A 19,559-nucleotide genomic window follows, 5' to 3' on the forward strand; every position below is an offset into this window, starting at 1 on the left:
GTACGGCCGCGGAGGCGGGTGGATTGCGATCGACAACAGTGGTGGTTGAGGTCGGCCGCGGCGGCGAGTGGTGTGGCAGCGGCCTGGGCACAGGCCAGGATGGACCAAGGTCGACGCGATGCGCTCGAGCGCCGCAACGGGGGCAGTGAGCGGGGAGAGGTACGGCCGCGGAGGCGGGTGCGTTGAGATCGGGAGCGGTGGCGGTTGAGGTCGGCCACGGCGGCGAGTGGTGTGGCGGCGGCCTGGACACAGGCCAGGGTGGCCCAGGGTCGACGGGAGGAGGCGATGCGTACGGGTATAATTTTTGCAGCGAATCAATTTTTCCTTTTACGTTGCAGATAAATGATGCAGCGCCGGTTGAATAACAAAAAATATAGGATTTTTTTATAAAAATGCCGCGGTGGGTTTTCCGACGAAAGCAATAGCCTCTTTATTATTAGGTATAGATTTTGATGGAAATAATGTATTCGCATGCATTTAGTCACCCACAGGAAATAACGTGATCCGTTTCAACTAATTAGGCTTAGCCTATCTTACTACTAATACTACTAACAAACAGTCATAGCACTATATGTTTTTACCCTCTCGTTTAGGGTTTTAGGACCTCCGACGGTGATCCGATCGCCGACGTGAGGATTATCGATCGCTGGGCTAGTCCGGGCGAGGCAATTTGGGCGCTTTCAACGGGGTGCAATGGCCGGAGACAATGGATCATCCTCCTCCTCGGGGTGGACTGGGAAGAATCTGGAGGACATGTTGCAGCACCTTGATCTGAAGGACGAGGAACTAGATGATGTGGTGGTGGGCGAAGAGGAGGTCAAGAAACTTGAGGCGGATGCATGGTGGCTTGCGATTGGGAAGTTGCACACCTCTCGGCCTTTCTCATCGGCAGCTATGTTTGAAACCCTAAAAACGGTGTGGGGATTGGCTAAACCCCCGAAGTACAGAGAAGCGGGAGACAATCTCTTTGTGTTCCAGATGTTCTGCTTGGGGGATTGGAAGAAGGTGGTCCATGGAGGACCGTGGCTGTTCCGGGGCATGGGGCTTATAGTGGAGGACTATGACGGGAAGACGAACCCTGCGGAAGTGGTGCTCGATGGTATCCATGTCTGGGCACAGATTCATGGGATCCCTGATATGTATAGGAGTACGGACATTGTGGATCAGCTTGCCCGGCGTATTGGCAGGGTCAAGGAAATCCAACTCTCTCCCAGACTATTCTACGCAGGAGATTACGTGCGAGTTCACGCGCGCATACTGGTTGGCAAACCTCTTACTAGGGTTACGGCTCTGGTAGTATCAGGGGAGGGCCGGCGCATGTTCCCTATCAAGTATGAGAAAACACCATATTTCTGTCAGGTTTGTGGACTGATGGGACACAACCATGAGGAGTGTGGTGATGGTGTGTGGGAGGCGAAGCAGAAACAATGGGGGATCTGGATGCTGGCACAGAGGAAGGAGGTGGCCTCGGGTAAAAGAGATGAGGACCATGTAGGAAGAGGCGGTCATTCTGGAGGTAGAGCAAGAACAGGTGGCAGGGGGCGTGGTGGTAACACGGGCCATACATCTCCAGCTCGCAAGAGATCGTCCCAGGAGGCGGGACTGGATGATGGAGAGGGAGAGGAAGATGATGTTACTAGTCCTTTGAAAGCACCCAGACCCGAGGGAGAAGCATAGGATAATGATTCAGTAACCCGGCGTAGTCTGAACTTAGCTCTGTCGATCTGTCAGCATGAAAGCACAAGGGTGCGAACAGCATCTAGCAGCACGCATAGTTTGGGAAGTGAGAAGGATCAGACTGAAGGAGGGAGGGTGATGAATGAGGCTAACACAGATAAACCTATTCCACCCCCGCCACCAGCGTATATCTCTCCCCGAGAGCTCAAAAAAGCAAAGAAGACATCATCGCCTGTCAAGTATAGCACGACGGTGGCATCAGGAAAAGAAGTTCAGACCTTGGCACTTACAGCGGCCTCCCTCGAGGAGGACCGTCGGGCCTAATGTCGATCTTATGCTGGAACTGCCGCGGGCTGGGCGACCCCACGACAGTTCATGAACTCCGCGACCTTGCGCGGGAGAGTGCGCCGGCTGTTCTTTGTGTTGTGGAGACACAAATATCAAAGAATCGCATGGAGGGATTGGCAAGAACTTTGGGATATGAAAGTGCATATGGAGTGGGAAGCTCGGGCAGAAGTGGAGGATTATGCATGTTTTGGAGGAAACCCCTCATACTACAGCTGCGAAATTTCTCCAAATATCACATTGACATGGAGGTTAATGAGGAAGGTAGAGATCCATGGCGATTAACATGTTGGTATGGGGAGGCAAATAGGAGCTTGCGGTATAAAACGTGGGAGATGATGCGTTTCCTGAAGGCGGATAGTGATCTTCCGTGGTTATGCATAGGAGATTTTAACGAGGTCCTCAGGAGGGAAGAGAAGCTAGGCCCAAACGATCGCTATATGGGGCAGATTCGGGCTTTTCGTGAGGCGGTGGATGTGTGCCAGTTGGGGGACCTAGGGTATATCGGGCTGGACTGGACCTTCGAACGTAAAGTACAGAATGGGGCTACATGCAGAGTTCGTCTGGACAGAGCCTTGGCTTCGGTGGAGTGGAGCGCCATGTTCCCAATGGCCTCGTTACGTCATCTCCATGCGGTCAAATCGGATCATTCTCCTATCCTCCTTCTAAATAGCATGGAAGCACACAATCAGAGAATAGGGAAGGGGAGGCCCTTTCGATACGAAATGATGTGGGAGAGGCATGAGGGCTTCCAAACAACAGTCCAGGAAGCATGGACAGCAACCACTGCTACATCAGCAAAGGAGATAGGGGAGAAGTTGCAGCGCTTGGCAGTAACTCTGACGGGGTGGGGCTCCAACACCTTTGGTGCGGTCCGAGCAGAGCTCAGGAAGTTGCGGGCTAGGCTAAGTGTGCTGCGGGAGGACCCCCATCGAGTTGCAGCATCCCGGGAGGAAGTTAAAACAGAGGATAGAATCATTGAGCTGAGATTCCGAGAAGAGATCATGTGGGGCCAGCGTGCACGAATCCAGTGGCTTATGGAAGGGGATAAGAATACGAAGTTTTTTCATAAGAAAGCTTCGAGCATGAGAAAGAAGAATACAGTGGTGAGCTTGATGCACCCTGATGGATCCACATGTGATGATCCAGGGGAATTGCAACACATGACAGTCCAGTTCTATGAGAAGTTATATGCTTCTGAGGGGGTTATTGAAATGGAGGAAGTGCTATCCCATGTACCTTCTAAGGTTTCCACACCCATGAATGAAATGCTAGCGCGGGATGTAACGGAGGAGGAGCTAAAAAAGGCGTTGTTTCAAATGTATCCTACAAAGGCTCCAGGACCGGATGGCTTCCCGGCGCATTTCTTTCAAAAATATTGGCATTTATGTGGTGCTGAAGTGACCAACATTGTTATTCGAGTGTTGAAAGGAGAAGACTCCCTCGAGGAGCTTAACAGGACGTTCGTTGTTATCATCCCTAAGGTATTAAACCCCACTTTACTATCTCAGTTTCGGTCGATCAGCTTGTGCAATGTGATGTTTAAAATTGCATCCAAAGTACTTGCTAACCATCTGAAGCAGATTCTCCCGGAAATCATCTCTGAAGAACAATCGGCGTTTGTGCCAGGCCGCTTGATCACTAATAATGTTATTACAGCTTATGAATGCCTTCATTTTATGAAGAATAATAGAAGCAAAAAAGAATGGGCATTGTGCAGTAAAGCTGGACATGATGAAAGCCTACGACCGAGTTGAATGGGTCTATCTAGAGGCCATTATGAAGAAGTTGGGTTTTTGTGAAGCTTTTGTGGGCCCGATTATGAGAGGGGTAACCTCGGTGTCTCTCTCGGTACTTTTTAATGGAATACAGACCGAGGGGTTTAAACCATCAAGGGGCATTAGGCAAGGGGATCCAATCTCCCCATACCTGTTTTTGATTGCGGCAGAGGGGCTCTCCTGTATGCTACATCATGCCAGTACGGAAGGGGTTTTTGAAGGCATTCAAATTGCTACTCTCGCGCCAAAGGTAAACCATCTACTGTTTGCGGATGACTGTTTGCTTTTTAGTAAGATTACCTCAGAGAACGCCCACAAATTGAAGGATATACTGACAACATACTGCCACGCATCGGGCCAGCGAATAAACAATGAGAAATCATCTATTTACTTTGGGAAGGGATGTCTGGAAGTGCAAAGGGAAGCGTTCAAAGGTATTCTTCAAATCCACAGGGAGACACTATGTGAGAGATATTTGGGTTTACCATCAGAGGTGGGGCAAGCAAAGAATGGAGTATTCTCATATCTAGAGGACCGTGTATGGAAGAATATCCAAGGGTGGATGGAGAAGTGCTTGGCAGGCAGGCAATACCAACCTATTCTATGGCGATCTTCAAGTTACCACGGGGGTTGCCAGCATATCACGGCCATGATTCGGAAATTTGGGGGGGTGCAAGGCAGGGGAGAGGAAAACGGCGTGGGTGTCGTGGGAAACTATGTGCATGCCAAAGTACAAAGGGGGTTTGGGATTCCGCGATATGGAGCTTTTTAACCTGGCTTTGCTTGCCAAGCAGGTTTGGAGGGTGATGACTGAGCCCAACACGATGAGTGCAAGGATTCTGAAGGTGGTCTACTTTCCCTCAACAGACATTATGTCCTCCAAACTGGGATCACGACCATCGCAGGTATGGCGGGCTCTCTGTGAGGGTAGAGATATTCTCAGGACAGGGTTAGTAAAACGGATCGGTAATGGCGAGGATACTCACATATGGAATGAAAATTGGCTGCCCCGAGATTTCTGCCTACGCCCCTACGCTGCGATCTCGGCGAATCCTCCGGAGAAGGTCTCGGAATTAATAGCACATGTGGACCGATGTTGGGATGATCATGCCCTGTCTGTTCACATGCTCCCAATGGACGCCGATATTGTGCGCAAGATCCCTCTTAGCTACACTGCACAAATAGATTTCAATGCATGGCATTATGAAAAGTCGGGCTTGTTTACGGTGAGATCATGCTACAGGATGGTACTGGCAACGAAATTGCGGCGGGAACGTTGGGTCAATGGAGATCAGAAGCTTCAGACACTTACCGACAAGAGGCCAACTGGAAGAAACTGTGGGGGACTAAGGTTCCGGCAAAACTACGTCTGTTGGCTTGGCGTCTCGCTCGTGCCTCACTACCAACAGGGCAGGAGAGGGGAAGACGGCAGATGACAGTAGATACATCATGCCCAATATGTCAAGTGGCGGAGGATAGCTGGCGCCATGCTCTGCTGGACTGCAATATGGCGCAAAGTGTCTGGTCTTTGCGTGCCGATGACGATGATTCTTTGCTTCCAGACTACGGGGATGAAACGCAAGACCCGAAGCTTTGGTTACATGGGATGTGCAACACACTACCCTCTGAGAGGTTCATTGCTATTTTGACCACACTTTGGGCGATTTGGTGGGCTCGATGAATGGCCATACATGAGAAGGAATTTCAAAGCCCACTCTCAACCCACTTGTTCATCGATAGGTACCTGAATGAGCTACGTGGTTTACCACCGGTGCAGAAGAGCACGACAAGGAGGACCGATGTTTTGCCTGCTCCCAGGTGGATCCCCCCATCCGCTGGTGAGGCAAAGTTGAATGTGGATGGAGCTGTCGCCAAGTCTTCTAATATTGGGGCGGTTGGAGTAATATGCCGTGATGCACAGGGACATTTCATGGGGGCTTCGGCGACAGTCCTGATGGGGGTGATTGGTCCTGCAACGGTAGAGGCCCATGCATGCAGAGAGGCAATAGCTTTGGCGGAAGATTTGATGATCCCAAAAATTCGTATTGCATCGGACTGTCTGAGAGTCATAAACGATCTTCAAATCCAAGATCAAAGGGGCGAGTATTGCATGATCCTCCATGATATTCAAAAGAGTAAATCTAGTTTCAATAGTTGCACTTTTGTTTTTGAACGTCGTGATAGTAATAGTGAGGCGCATAAAATAGCAAGAATATGATAGTAATAGTGAGGCGCATAAAATAGCAAGGATGGCTACTACCCTAGGTTTAGGGCGTCATCTTTGGCTCCAACGTCCTCCTGACAACTTATGTATTCCCCAAGACATTATGAGTTGAGTAAAAATGGGTTGTCAATCAAAAAAAAAACTAACAAACAGTCCAAACCATTCATCGCTACGTCCCTTCAGCCAAACGTACACAGTTTTCCACCTAGCAATTAGGACCTCACGATCAGATCTCTTAATTAAATCTAACCGTCAAGATTTCTCCATCCCAGGTCAAATGTGCGCTTAGCATTATTTACAAGCGGACCAAAACTCTGCCGCTCCCACACACGTACGCCCACACCAGATAACGCTCCCACACACGTACGCCCACACCAGATAACAGCACATCGAGTGTCCAGCGTATTTATCTTTAATCTTTAAGGAAACAAAATGCTAAATTAGTGGAAATCAAGTCAATCTATCCCAAGTCATCACCTTCATGTTCGCCATCGCTGCCCAAGCCGCCGCGGCACCCGCCAACGGCCGCCATGACGAGCGAATCACCTTCATGTTCGCCATCGCTGCCCACATAGTTGCAGCCGCCGCGGCACCCGCCAACGGCCGCCATGACGAGCGAATCACCAATAGATCTGCAGCCGCAGGCACCCGACAACAGAGTTGTAGCCGTCAAGGCACCCGTCCACAACCGCGACGACAATCTGTGGAAATCAAGACAATATGTCCCCAGTCATCACCTTCATGACGCCAACACAGGTGCAGCCAACACAGGTGCAGCCTTCTGTCAATCAGGAAGATCATGCTATTAGATGTTGATCCATGTCCAAAATTGTAGACAAAAGATACATAAATATGCTTACCTGCATGTTTTTTATTCATTTGAACTGACCTTCAAAATATATATAGAAATAATAACATTGCAGATATATGGAACTCCTTCCAAAAATAATTCATGATTCACAATCATGGATATTGTTTAAAACTGTACTGCTCTACATTGACTTGCACCAGTAAATCATCGAATGCTGGTTATTACTGTTTCTATAATACTATACCTTCCTGTATAATTCCATAAGCAAAAATCTATAAAACTGTGCTTATTACTCTTTCCATAATACTATACCTTCCTGTATAATTGTATGATGACATTTTGCCATTAACAGGGTTGAGGGACTTTGGATGGCACCAACCACTCGCAACAGGACGACAAGTTGTACGCCAACACAGGTGCAACCTTCTGTCTGCAGTGTGATCCAGTGATTACTGTGATTGGTGTGGTTGTTTTTCTGCAAATTATCATACCATAATTCCAAATAATTAATGCAAAACGAATTCGATTGGTTTTCGATTCGTTCAAGAGGCACCACAAGAATGCTCTGATGGTAAAAAGTAGGATGAAGTTGAACATAAAACTCTACTTTCTCTATTTTGTACTAATATGAAAATATTATACCTTCCTGTACAATGGTATGATGGCATTCTTGACATTAAAAGAATTGGCGGAGTTCGTATGGCACCAACCACTCCAAACGGGACGCGCACCCCATTCCAGGATATAAGCAACTCCCAATCCTTGGGTGATGATCAGTACCTAATCAGTCTATTTCTGTTTAGTTGCTCAACTGCTAAATTGTCTCATTTATTACAGACCCTAAAGAAGTAAAAAGGCAGAGGGATAGAGAGCTGTATGCACAAAATAGGGATGAGATTAATAAGAGATGGCGTGAGGCCTATAAACAAAAGAAGATTGCCGCTGGCGAGATCAGTGGGGCAAACGCATAGCTGATTGTATCACAAGGTAATGACCATCAACTAAATGGTATAAGGCCCATATGTATTGCTATATAACAATCTGTTCTTTGTCTATTCAGACCGTAGTGATATTAAGAACCGGATTGAACGTGAGCGGTGTGCACAGAATAGAGAGGAAATATTAAAGTGACAGCGCCAGGCCTGCGACCAGAAAAAGCATAATGCAGTCGTCCTTGATGGCAGTAACCTTGTAACACAAGTCATGGCTACCGGACAATCAACAGTCACACAACTGGCTAACATAACATGTGCAGGTGGTGCAGAACCAAATTCCAGAGAGCTTCTAGACGAAAACAAGAATATTTATGGTGGCAACGAATCCGATTGGTTGCACAGAAATGATGCATACCAGATGCAACTGAAGTCTGGACAAGTGAGAGTCACACAAATGGAAGTGGTAGAGAACCCCCAACTCAACCTACATATCCAAGAAGATTCTTTTAAAAAAAGAGGTTACTTCTATGACTTATTAATGGTGCTAAATTATCAGGTTTGACTTCCTTCTTTATTTTGCCCCTCTGTTGTAGTTTCAGGTATAGCGCATTTTGATGATAATAGTCCAGTAATGCAACCTACACCAGCTGCAGTGCAAACCGCTCATAATCAAGGTGGTATGCGTTTTTTCTAAAACCGGTACATGACAAAGGGTTCCAACCAAAGGTACTTACTCATTGGGACACAAAATGTTTTCAGGCAACGACCATGAAGAACATGCATACGGAATACTGGAGCCCGATGTCCACACCGTCAACATTGATGGTGTGCATTATGTCCTTTTGTGTCCCATCTCCTCATTATTGTTGAACATGAACTTAACATGTTTTCTGACCCCTAATGAAGTATTCATTCAGCGGTACTAGAATGCGATGGAGATAGGAACCAGATAGAAACTGCAGACGTTAACCATGATGAAGAAGCTAGGATCTTCGTGGAATGAGGTATATTGTTGCTATCATGAGTTATCAGGATGGTTTCTACATGCAGTTTGATTAATGCAAGTGTCAAATCTTATCCAGAAGTTGCTTTTGAATCCTACCGAGTGGATCAACAGGATGGTCATGCGACTCCCAGTAGTGATATTTATGACAGGGTTTACATGAACCTGCCCAAAAAGCACCATGTGCTTAGGAAAGTTAGTGATTGCCGCCACTGTGGAGCTTTGCGGATTCAATACGAGGGGCCTGCGTTTTGTTGCAGAAAGGGGAAAGTGGATGTATTTACTCCAGATGTTCCTGAAGAGTTGAAAAGGTTGTTTACAAGGCAAGATGATGAGGATGCTAAATATTTCAGAGAAAATATACGGTATTTCAACTCCCATTTCTCTTTCACAAGTCTTGGAGTCACACTTGATCGTCGAGTCAGCACCGCAGCAGGAACCGGTGTATATACATTTCGTGCATGTGGGGGGTTGTACCACGCTCTTGACGATCTATTGTCTTCTGATAATGGCCCTCGACATTTGCAGCTATATATTTATGATACAGATGAAAACTTGTTTCACAGGGTTAAGAGGTCTCCGAATCTTAGGTTAGATCTCATACGAAAGATTCTGAAAATACTAGAGAACAACCCTTATGCTCAAGTTTTAAAAAGCCTTGGTACTGTTCCGAATCTAGATGACTACAGAATCTCATTAAATACAGATATCAACCTTGATGAAAGAAGGTACAATGCACCAACTACCTCTCAGGTAGCAGCAATCTGGGTTAAAGGGAGCGACCCACAAAAAACTTTTGATATAAGTGTTATCGTATATGCTAAAGGAGACCGTCCCCTATATATTAGAGCATACTATGGGTGCTACGACCCATTGTCATATCCACTATTCTTCCCACGTGGGGAGATTGGTTGGAATCGTTCGATGCCGTATATTGGGGCGGCCGCTGACACAAACCAGGATGCAGTGGATTATTCTACACGCTCAGGAGAACCAAGCCTGTGTTTTTCCTTCAGGTATAATGTTCATTATTGGTTTACACATTTTAATAAAAGTCAATTATACTCAGTAATCCATCTTTCATACGATAATGACACTATAACAGAACAAGTTGGTCATAACGCACACCAGGATGACCAGGCCACTGATTTACCTCCAGGTATCTAACCAGATTGTTGTTTTTATATTCTTATGATTCTATTATACCAAATTTAATGATGTTAAACAATTTTTAGATGACAACGAGGATAACCCGGATGAGGATTTTGGTGACAATGAGATGAATGCCACAAAATCAAGGAAATTTGTTAGCGCGAGGGAGTATTATTTCTTCAAGCTGCAGGTCCGGAAGAACCTTCTTAACATCATCTTGTTTGGGGGGTGCCTTTTCCAACAGTGGCTGTTGACATGTACATCAAGATTGAGACAATGAGGCTTGATTGGTACTCAAAGCCAGAGAATCAAAAGGTTATACGCGCTGACCTATACCAGGTAACGTGCTTGTGTTTATACCTAAAAATTACGTTATAGATGCCACACTCTTTGCTTGAACCATGTATACTAATTGGCGTCAAATATTGATTTATTACAGGGTCTTGTTGACACCGTCATCGCTGGCGAGTCACGCGGTGACCGGATTGGAAAGCGAATCGTGTTTCCACGTACATTTCCTGGTGGTGATCGTGACATGCAGCGCAGGTTCCTAGATGCGATGGCAATAGTTCAGCGATGGGGTAAGCCGGATTATTTTATCACGATGACATGCAATCCCTACTGGGAGGAGATAACTCAGGAATTGTTGCATGGACAGCTACCACAAGACCGTCCAGACCTTGTCGCAAGAGTATACAGAGCTAAACAACGAAGTATGATGGACTTACTGACTAAGGGTAAGCATTTTGGAGAAGTCGCGGCTTATGTACATGTCACTGAGTTTCAGAAAATAGGTCTCCCTCATGAGCATATACTTCTGATCATGAAAGCAAAAAAGCAAGATAAGGACCCCGGATGATTATGATGGGGTGATATCTGCAGAGATACCCGACAAAAATAAATATCATGTTCTCCATGATATGGTAGTCAAACACATGTTGCACGGACCATGTGGTGCACTCAAGAAAAGTTGCCCTTGTATGATAAATGGACAATGTCGGTTTCATTACCCGCAAGATTTCTGTGATGCTACATTACAAGGGACAGACTCATATCCCATCTATAGAAGGAGGGATGATGGGGTGCGAGTTAGGATCAGAGGAGCAGAATTGGACAACAGATGGGTGGTCCCTTACAACCCCTTTCTGCTGATGACATACAATTGTCACATTAATGTCGAAGCATGCTCGAGCATCAAGGCAGTCAAGTACTTGTTCAAGTACATCTACAAAGGGCATGATAAGGCATCTTTTGCGTTTGAGCAGGATATTATCAATGATGGGCGAATCATCAATGAAATTCGGCAATATAGGGATGCACGATATATATCTTCTCCCGAAGCTATTTACAGGATTTTCGGCTTCAAAATATTTGGTGTCAGTCCATCTGTATTGCAGCTCCAGCTTCATTTGCCAAACATGCATACAGTCGCATTTAAGGCACATGAAAATCTAGAAGATGTTGTTGCTCGGCCATCTTCTTCCAAATCCATGCTTACCGAGTACTTTGAGATGAACCAGAAGTATCCGCATGCACCGAAATTGTTGTATAGAGAATTCCCAGAACATTATAGGTGGATAGCCAGTGGTAAGAAGTGGCAGACGAGAAAGAAATAACAAACCACAGATTGGAAGGCTGATGCATGCACACCCTGCTGAAGGAGAGAGGTACTACTTGCGTGTGCTCCTAAGTCATCTCAGAGGTACCACTTCATTTGATGATTTGAAAATAGTAAATGGCAAGCTATGTGGTTCCTTCATAGAGGCGTGTGAGCACTTAGGCCTCATTGAGCACGACAGGACACTTGATGATTGCATGACGGAGGCAGCAACATTTTAAATGCCTTGTGCTCTTAGACGTTTGTTTGCGACTATACTGGTATTCTATGAGGCAACACAAATCCGTCAGTTGTGGGACAAACATCTAGCATCGATGTGTGAAGATTATCGCCGTACTCAGTCGAATGAGGTAGCACTTGAGCAGATGGTCCCTAGGGATATCAGGGATCTGTTGCAATCCATGGGAAAGAATATTAAAAGCTATGGACTTCCGGATTTGGTTGACATATATGGTGATTCTGACGTTGAGTATAAAGAGGTAACAAAGGAGAGACAAGTCAAAGTGGACCAAGAACATCTAGACCTATTCAGCCATTTAAACACTAAGCAACTGGCTGGTTTCAATGACATAATGGATCATGTGACGAACCAAAAAAGCCAGATATTCTTTGTTGATGGTCCAGGAGGCACTGGGAAGACGTACCTATACAAGGCATTGCTTGCAAAGGTCCGTTCGATGGGTCTAATAGCGATTGCAACTGCTACATCAGGTATCGCAGCGTCGATAATGCCTGGAGGCCGGACTGCACACTCTAGATTCAAAATTCCAATCAAGCTCACTCACAACAGCATGTGTAGTTTCACAAAGCAGAGTGGTACGGCAGAGTTTCTTAAAGAGGCCTCCTTGCTAATTTGGGATGAAGTTGCTATGACAAAGTGCCAAGCAGTTGAGACACTCGATAGGTCACTACAGGATATAATGGAATGTGCTTTACCGTTTGGTGGAAAGGTTGTCATCTTTGGTGGGGATTTTAGGCAGGTCCTCCCCGTTGTGACCCGAGGGACAAGAGCACAGATCATTGATGCTACATTGTTGAGATCCTATCTGTGGGAGAAGATCTGCAAGATACGCCTCACGCACAATATGCGGGCATAGACAGACCCTTGGTTCTCTGAATACCTCCTAAGGATAGGCAATGGAACGGAAAAAACAATTGGTGACGACTATGTTTGTCTCCCTGAAGACATTGTGATAATTTATACCGAGGATGAAAAACAAGTTAACAAGCTTATTGAAGATGTCTTCCCATCCCTGCACACCAATGCTACGTCGAGAGAGTACATGAGCACACGTGCAATTCTCTCAAAAAAAAAGCGGGCATGTGGATGACCTGAATGACAAGATGATCTCCAGGTTTCCAGGGGAAGAAAAGGTGTACCATAGCTTTGACTCTATCGAGGATGATTTCCAGAACAATTACACGATTGACTTCCTGAACTCGATCACACCAAATGGGTTGCCCCCGCATGTCTTGAAGGTAAAAATCAACTGCCCGGTCATCTTGCTACGGAACCTCGACCCTCATAATGGGCTATGTAATGGAACACGGCTTATGATCAGGACCTGAACATATTCACTATATACATGGTGGTTCATCAAATTGTTCTCAAAGACAGTATGTCACAGAGTCGGCGAACATTAGCATGTGGGAACAGGCCCAAAGCTGCTATCATTTTATACAGAAATATCCATAAAAGAAAATTCAACATCATAAGAACTTACAACATATATAGGTCTCTCCTGGTGAGACAACAAAGTGTACTCCTTTGCATAAGTGTAATAACTAAAAAAATGATAACAAAGAAAGAAGAACATGTGATAATCATGTGCATGTTGCAGTTCCAAATAAACAACATAAAATATTGAAAGAAACATTATGATGAGTCGAATCTAATATTTCTGTATAAAATATATTACGAAAATAAACCCAGTATTTCTGTATAAAATGTATTACGAAAATAACTCCATTAATTTTTGGTGCGTGGGGTATAAAAACATAATTTCCTTTCATATCGTGGATGGGGTCTGAGATAAATAAAAATAAAAAGCGTGGGGCCTGACATAAAGATCACGATTCCCTTCCATCCTCACGCTATGAAAGTTCTTCCCATGATTTCTGGGAGGGAAACTGCCTATAACTAACGATCTCTCGATCAGGAGCCTAATAAGCAACGGTTTTTGCACCCTAGGGTTTTCTTCCACCTCTCCTTCATCCTCTCTCCCGATCTCTCCACCACATCCTCACACCCCTCCACCGCACCGGCCTCCAGCTTGTTGTATACATCTGTTTGTGGTGAACCATCGTCCTACATGTCTTAGGCACAATCCTCGGTGGCCTCTGCGGATCAATCTGCTATCATCGTGGTAATGATGTCTCTCTGTAGTTACATACTATTCATGATTCCACATCTACAAGGCAAGGACGAACATAAGAAGATAAGCTTGGGTTTTCAGGAAAGGATCGACAAGGGAGCCAAGGACGCAGAATCTAATGGAATAGCCGACAAAGATGAAGTGGAGAAAAAGGAGAGCACGCAACCCACCGATTCCGAGGTGACAGACGCATCTTTTATTTTCCAACTAAGTCCCAAATTGTTTTAATTATAATTATATTATATCCTCCATACAAATTATTCTTTGTAATGTTGCTCTCAGGAATTAAACTTTAACGAAACAAGTGAAGAGATGCAGCCAGCTCGGAACGAGGAATTAGCCTTCCAGGAAACAAGTGAACAAGTGCAGCCAGCTCAAGATGATGAATTAGCTCAAGATGATGACACCAAAGGGACAAAAACTATAGGGGGCGGGCTGGCATAATCTAATGGAATAGCCGACAAAGATGAAGTGGAGAAAAAAATAGCACGCAACCCACTGATTCCGAGGTGACAGACGCATCATTTCTTTTCCAACTAAGTCCTAAATTGTTTTAATTCTAATTATATTATATCCTGCATACAAATTATTCTTTATAATGTTGCTCTCAGGAATTAAACTCTAACGAAACAAGTGAAGAGATGCAACCAGCTCGGAACGAGGAATTAGCCTTCCAGGAAACAAGTGAACAACTGCAGCCAGCTCAAGATGATGAATTAGATCAAGATGATGACACCAAAGGGGCAAAAACTATAGGGGACACGCTGGCAGAATCTAATGGAATAGCCGACACAGATGAAGTGGAGAAAAAAAGAGCACGCAATCCACTGATTCCCAGGTGACAGACGCATCTTTTCTTTCCCAACTATGTCCCAAATTGTTTTATTTCTAATTATTTTAGGTCATGCATACGAATTATTCTTTGTAATGTTGCTCTCAGGAATTAAAATTTGCTGGTACAAGTGAAGAGATGCAGCCAGCTCAGAACGAGGAATTAGCACAAACATTCGTCACCAAAGGGGTAGAAACTATAGGGGACAAGGTGGCAAAATCAAATGGAATATCTGACAACGATGAAGTGGAGAAAATGACGAGCACGCAATCCACTAATTGCGAGGTCTCTGAAGTGACAGAGGCAGGTGGGGATGAAGAATTAGAACAAACGTCCGGCAGGGAAGGGGCAGAAATTATAGGGGACAAGCTGGCAATGCCCGCGCAGACAGGGAAGTCTATCCGACTGCATAACAAACCTAAGAAGGCACAAGACTACATGGTGGCTCCACAAGGCACGGACTAATATTTATATGCCTGGTTTTGCTACAATTGTTTTCTTCGTTATTAATAAATGTTATTACTTGCATCATGATAGATTACGCGTGCACCGACGATGATTGGTCCGTGATTGAAAATATCATGTCTGAACCAAATGATAAAAGAAATTTAGTGAGTATTGATGACTCAAATCTCCAAAGAAGACAGTTGGAACGTCTTTTAATCGCCGGAGAATTTCTTGGCGATGCTATTTGAACATGATTTTCTATTATGTCCTATAACCAAGGTGTGCACTTCATATTTCAGATCATAGATGCATACATACATTGCATAAGTGCTAAAGAGCATCTAAAGATGAGGACAGGTAGAAGTGTGTTCTTAGAGAATGCATGCATCTCTAAGATGATAAAGGAATTTAAGTTTATACGGGATGACGCACTAAGATGGGTGTTAGACAGAGCTACAACTTATTTGGAACATGATATGGTGAGTCTCAGTTCCTTACATATTACTATGAATTCAATCATGGATGAATGTTTGTACAGATGGGACCTAAACTAACAAAAACTCTATTTTCAGATATATGTTCCAGTAAACATTAAAGACTTTCATTGGTACCTAGCAGTTATAAATACCGGGGTGCGACGTATCCAGGTGCTCGACTCGCTAGGCTGAGGAATGAACCGCAAAGACCTCATCGCTATGGTTAGTTATTACTTCCACTACACCATCTTTTGATAAGATGATTTATGTTATTCTTCGGTTGTGATGCTAATGCGTTGTCATTTATTCATGCAACAGCTCGAAGGACTGGAAAATGTATTCCAATATGCATCACTTCAAATGGAACTAAAATTTTACAAGTGGAAAGATGTAAAAATTACGGCATGGCCAAGGGAAGAATGTATTAAGAGCAGTCTGCAGACAGATGGGTATACCTCTTTCGAACCAAACTTGTTGCTCCCATCCCCTTTAGGCACCTCCTTCTCCTAATTGCTACATTCTTGCATTGGGCCTGAGAAAAATGCAAGAGAAGTAAGTAAATTAACAAAGAAAAATTACCAAGCCCTGGCATCCACGCATATAAAATGAAAATGCAAGAGAAGTAAGTAAATTAGCAATGTAAGAATTAGATAAGGAAAACGGTGCTTCAGATACACGAAATATTAGCACAAGATTCCTAATTCTGATGACCTGCAAAGTCTGAACTGAACCGAGTTTGAATTCTGAACAGTAGCATATTTATGTTCATATATAAGCATAGAGGGGGGGTGCAATGCAGCTGAAGAATTTTCTGAGCTACAAAAAGGCAGAACTAAACCAAACTAAGCAAAACACTGTCAAGTCTAAATCACTTGCAAATTGTTCAGAACCAATAGTGCTAATTTCTCATCCTTGGGAATCAGGACTTACACAGGAAACTAGATTTCACTGAAAAATAGCATTAGTACAGTTTGCCTAACTTAAAATCAAATTGACCAATCCTGATTTCTGAACTATAGAATATCATGAACTTAACTGAATTGAACACTGTTAAGTCTAAATAAATTATTGAACTGTTTAGAACCGAATAATGCAATTCCTCTTGTTTGGTGCTCACAAAAAAAGATAGAGTATTCTCCATCTTTCTGACTTCTTTCAGATATACTCTCAACATGGGTGAAGGTGCTTTAATTGATAATTGTGGCCGCAAGTTGCGTTCGCCGTTTTTCGTATCATATATGCTATGTGCTCCAATCCAGGCGAAGGCATCTCTTGCTCTCTACCCAGATCTGAACCATCTAATTATCATATAGTATAGTGTGCCTTTCAAGGCGAATGGAAGGAAATCGCTGACTGCCTGGCAGTTGACTTCACATCACACCAGAGAACAATAGACACATGCACACTAATTAAGATCCATCTACAGTAATTAGCACTACATCTGTATCTGTAAGAACTAAACAGCAGAATTCTCAGCTAAGGAAAGCCAATTTCAGTATCTATTTTAACCAAGGGTATGAACATATGCATACAACGGAACCAATTTGCAAATCACTAAAAAGTTGAGGTGTCTTGAGAACTAACCAAACTTCTCAGGCTGGAGCATGAACTGGACAACCGGTGTGTAGTAGTCGCCGTAGATGATCCGCACATTGGGGTACTTGGGCTAGAGTTTCTCGAGCGCTTTCTTGAGGTGTGCGTTGTGCACCCATGAGAAGGTGTTGTACTGACGGATGCACCCGCTCCGTGCGCCATACTCGTGGGCTGGCATGTCGAGCATGTTCAGGTAGACGGGGAAGCACCTGGTGGGCATCACCCCTGGAACAATGAGATCCACTGCCCCCTCGGCGATCAATTCCTGCACCATATTGTAGTTGGAATTACATTCGATGTGACAGCGAGCAAATGTACGACTCAAAGAAGAAGCAACCGCTACCTCGACGCCGTCGGAGATGCCCTGGATGACATCGGGCATGAACTTGTAGGCCTCCGTGAGGCCCTTCCCTGCAAAAAGGGGCGCGTTGTAGTCGTTGCCACCGAACTCGCCGATGACAAACAACGAGTTGGCGTAGAACTCCTTTGCAGAAACATTGCAAAATCCCCAATCAGTTCATCGCAATCCACCACATATCTAGCTGGATGCAAAGGTGGGATTCCTTTTGACGTTTTTTTTGTTTACCCTTGGTGGAGTTGCAGAAGAAGGGCTTGAGGTCACGGAACCACTAGATTTGGGTCATGAGGGCGCCGGAGTTCTAGACGACGGCGCCGAGGCCCCTGGCCGGGCCCCGAAGTAGGGCGTGTCGAGCGCGGTGGCGCCGGTGATGGCGAAGTTGGCCCCGTACCTGAAGTTGGAGTGGTTGGCCCAGTGCCTTGTGCCGAATCCCCCACGCCTTCCGATGGCGGCCATCCTACATGGATCACAAAGCCACAACAAAAGTTAGGGAGATGGACACAAGAGACTAATTTCGAGCGAGAAGGATGGCGACCTTGTAGAGGTTGATCTTCGTGATCTGGTAGGAGACGTCACGCCAGGTGGTCTTGGCGACCTTGTAGCCGACGCCCCAGTACGGCAGGAACTGCACCACATCGAACAGGTTCTTCTTCTTGCTCGTCTTCTCCTTCGCCGCCACCGCCGCCTCTCCCTCCGCGGATGCGACGCTGGTGCTCAGGGCCCTCGGGGCTGTGGGCGGCGCGAGCCCCAGGGACCGCCGAAGAAACGCGCCCGCGGCCCTCTACGCCATGATCTTGGTGTCCGGGGTGGCCTCGAGAGAGGAGCGCGGACGGTAGGGGAGCGGCGGCGGCGGCGGCCGGTGGGGCTGGCTAGGGTTTCGCGCGGAGCTTGCCGAAGGGGAGAATGTCGTCGAGTGGGCTAGCTTGCTTCGGTTGAACTGGGCCAGCTCACGAACCCCCGCGTCCGATCCACGTCGCCAGCGACCATGCCGGCGGGGAAGAGCTCGGGGAAGGCTCGGTGTCGCCGGCGACCATGCCGAGCTCGACCGCCCCGCGTCGCAAGGAGGAGGGAGGGCCCCAACGTCAGCGTATACGAAGAAGGGCGGGGTGGAGTAGAGAACAGGGCGGGGCGCTCGCGGGCGCTGATGACGAAGGGGAGGGTTGCTGCCGGCGATGGAGATGAAGGGGAGGGGAGGCCACCAGAGAGCAATGGCGTTCGGTCGCCGTGGACTTAATGGATAGGGATCGGGTGGGGAGAGGGGGGAGTGGGTGAGATTGTGAGTTTTTTTTCTATAACCAAGTTAGGGAGTGGGTGATGCTGTGAGTGGGTGCGGCTGTTATAGAGTTTATCTCCTATAAAAAATATTTTTTAGCAACTCGGTTATTTTGTGTAGGCATGTCCGATTCACTTGCATGGGTGAGGTTTTTGTTATCACCGCGGCTATCAAATATCTATAATTTAATTTAATTTCTATAAAATCATTTTTATAGAAAACATTTATAAAATTGATAATAATGTATTGGATATATTTAATTTCTATAATCATATATAGGTCATCTTGTGGTGTGTGGATGATAAATTTTATGGAGTACTTCACTAGAAATGATTTGTCTGACACTCCTACACAGGTAATTTTTATGTAATACTTATTCTATGTTTTATCATTATTTAACTCTTATTTCTACTTTAATAGGATCATATGGCAGATTTTAGAACAAAACTAGCTGTCATTTTAGTGGACTCAGAATTGAATGATAATAATATAAGAAATCGAGACATGGAAGATGACGAAACCAATAGAGATCCCACAGATTGTATGATTCTGGATGGACCCCCTCAGAATCTCAAAACATCGAATACATCATTAGATGTTGAGCTCATCTCACAATCATAGATCCTTTCACCGTGTGTCAACCCAACAAACGATGACTTAAT

General features: G+C 45.4%; 2 pseudogenes; both read right to left on the reverse strand.

The window, feature by feature from the left end:
• Positions 1-17,241: 17,241 nt before the first annotated feature.
• On the reverse strand, positions 17,242-18,035 carry LOC123396376 (annotated as a pseudogene).
• Position 18,036: 1 nt separating this feature from the next.
• Positions 18,037-18,414, reverse strand: LOC123396378 (annotated as a pseudogene).
• Positions 18,415-19,559: the final 1,145 nt, after the last annotated feature.

This window comes from Hordeum vulgare, chromosome 5H (assembly GCF_904849725.1).
Source record: "Hordeum vulgare subsp. vulgare chromosome 5H, MorexV3_pseudomolecules_assembly, whole genome shotgun sequence".
Taxonomy (NCBI): domain Eukaryota; kingdom Viridiplantae; phylum Streptophyta; class Magnoliopsida; order Poales; family Poaceae; genus Hordeum; species Hordeum vulgare.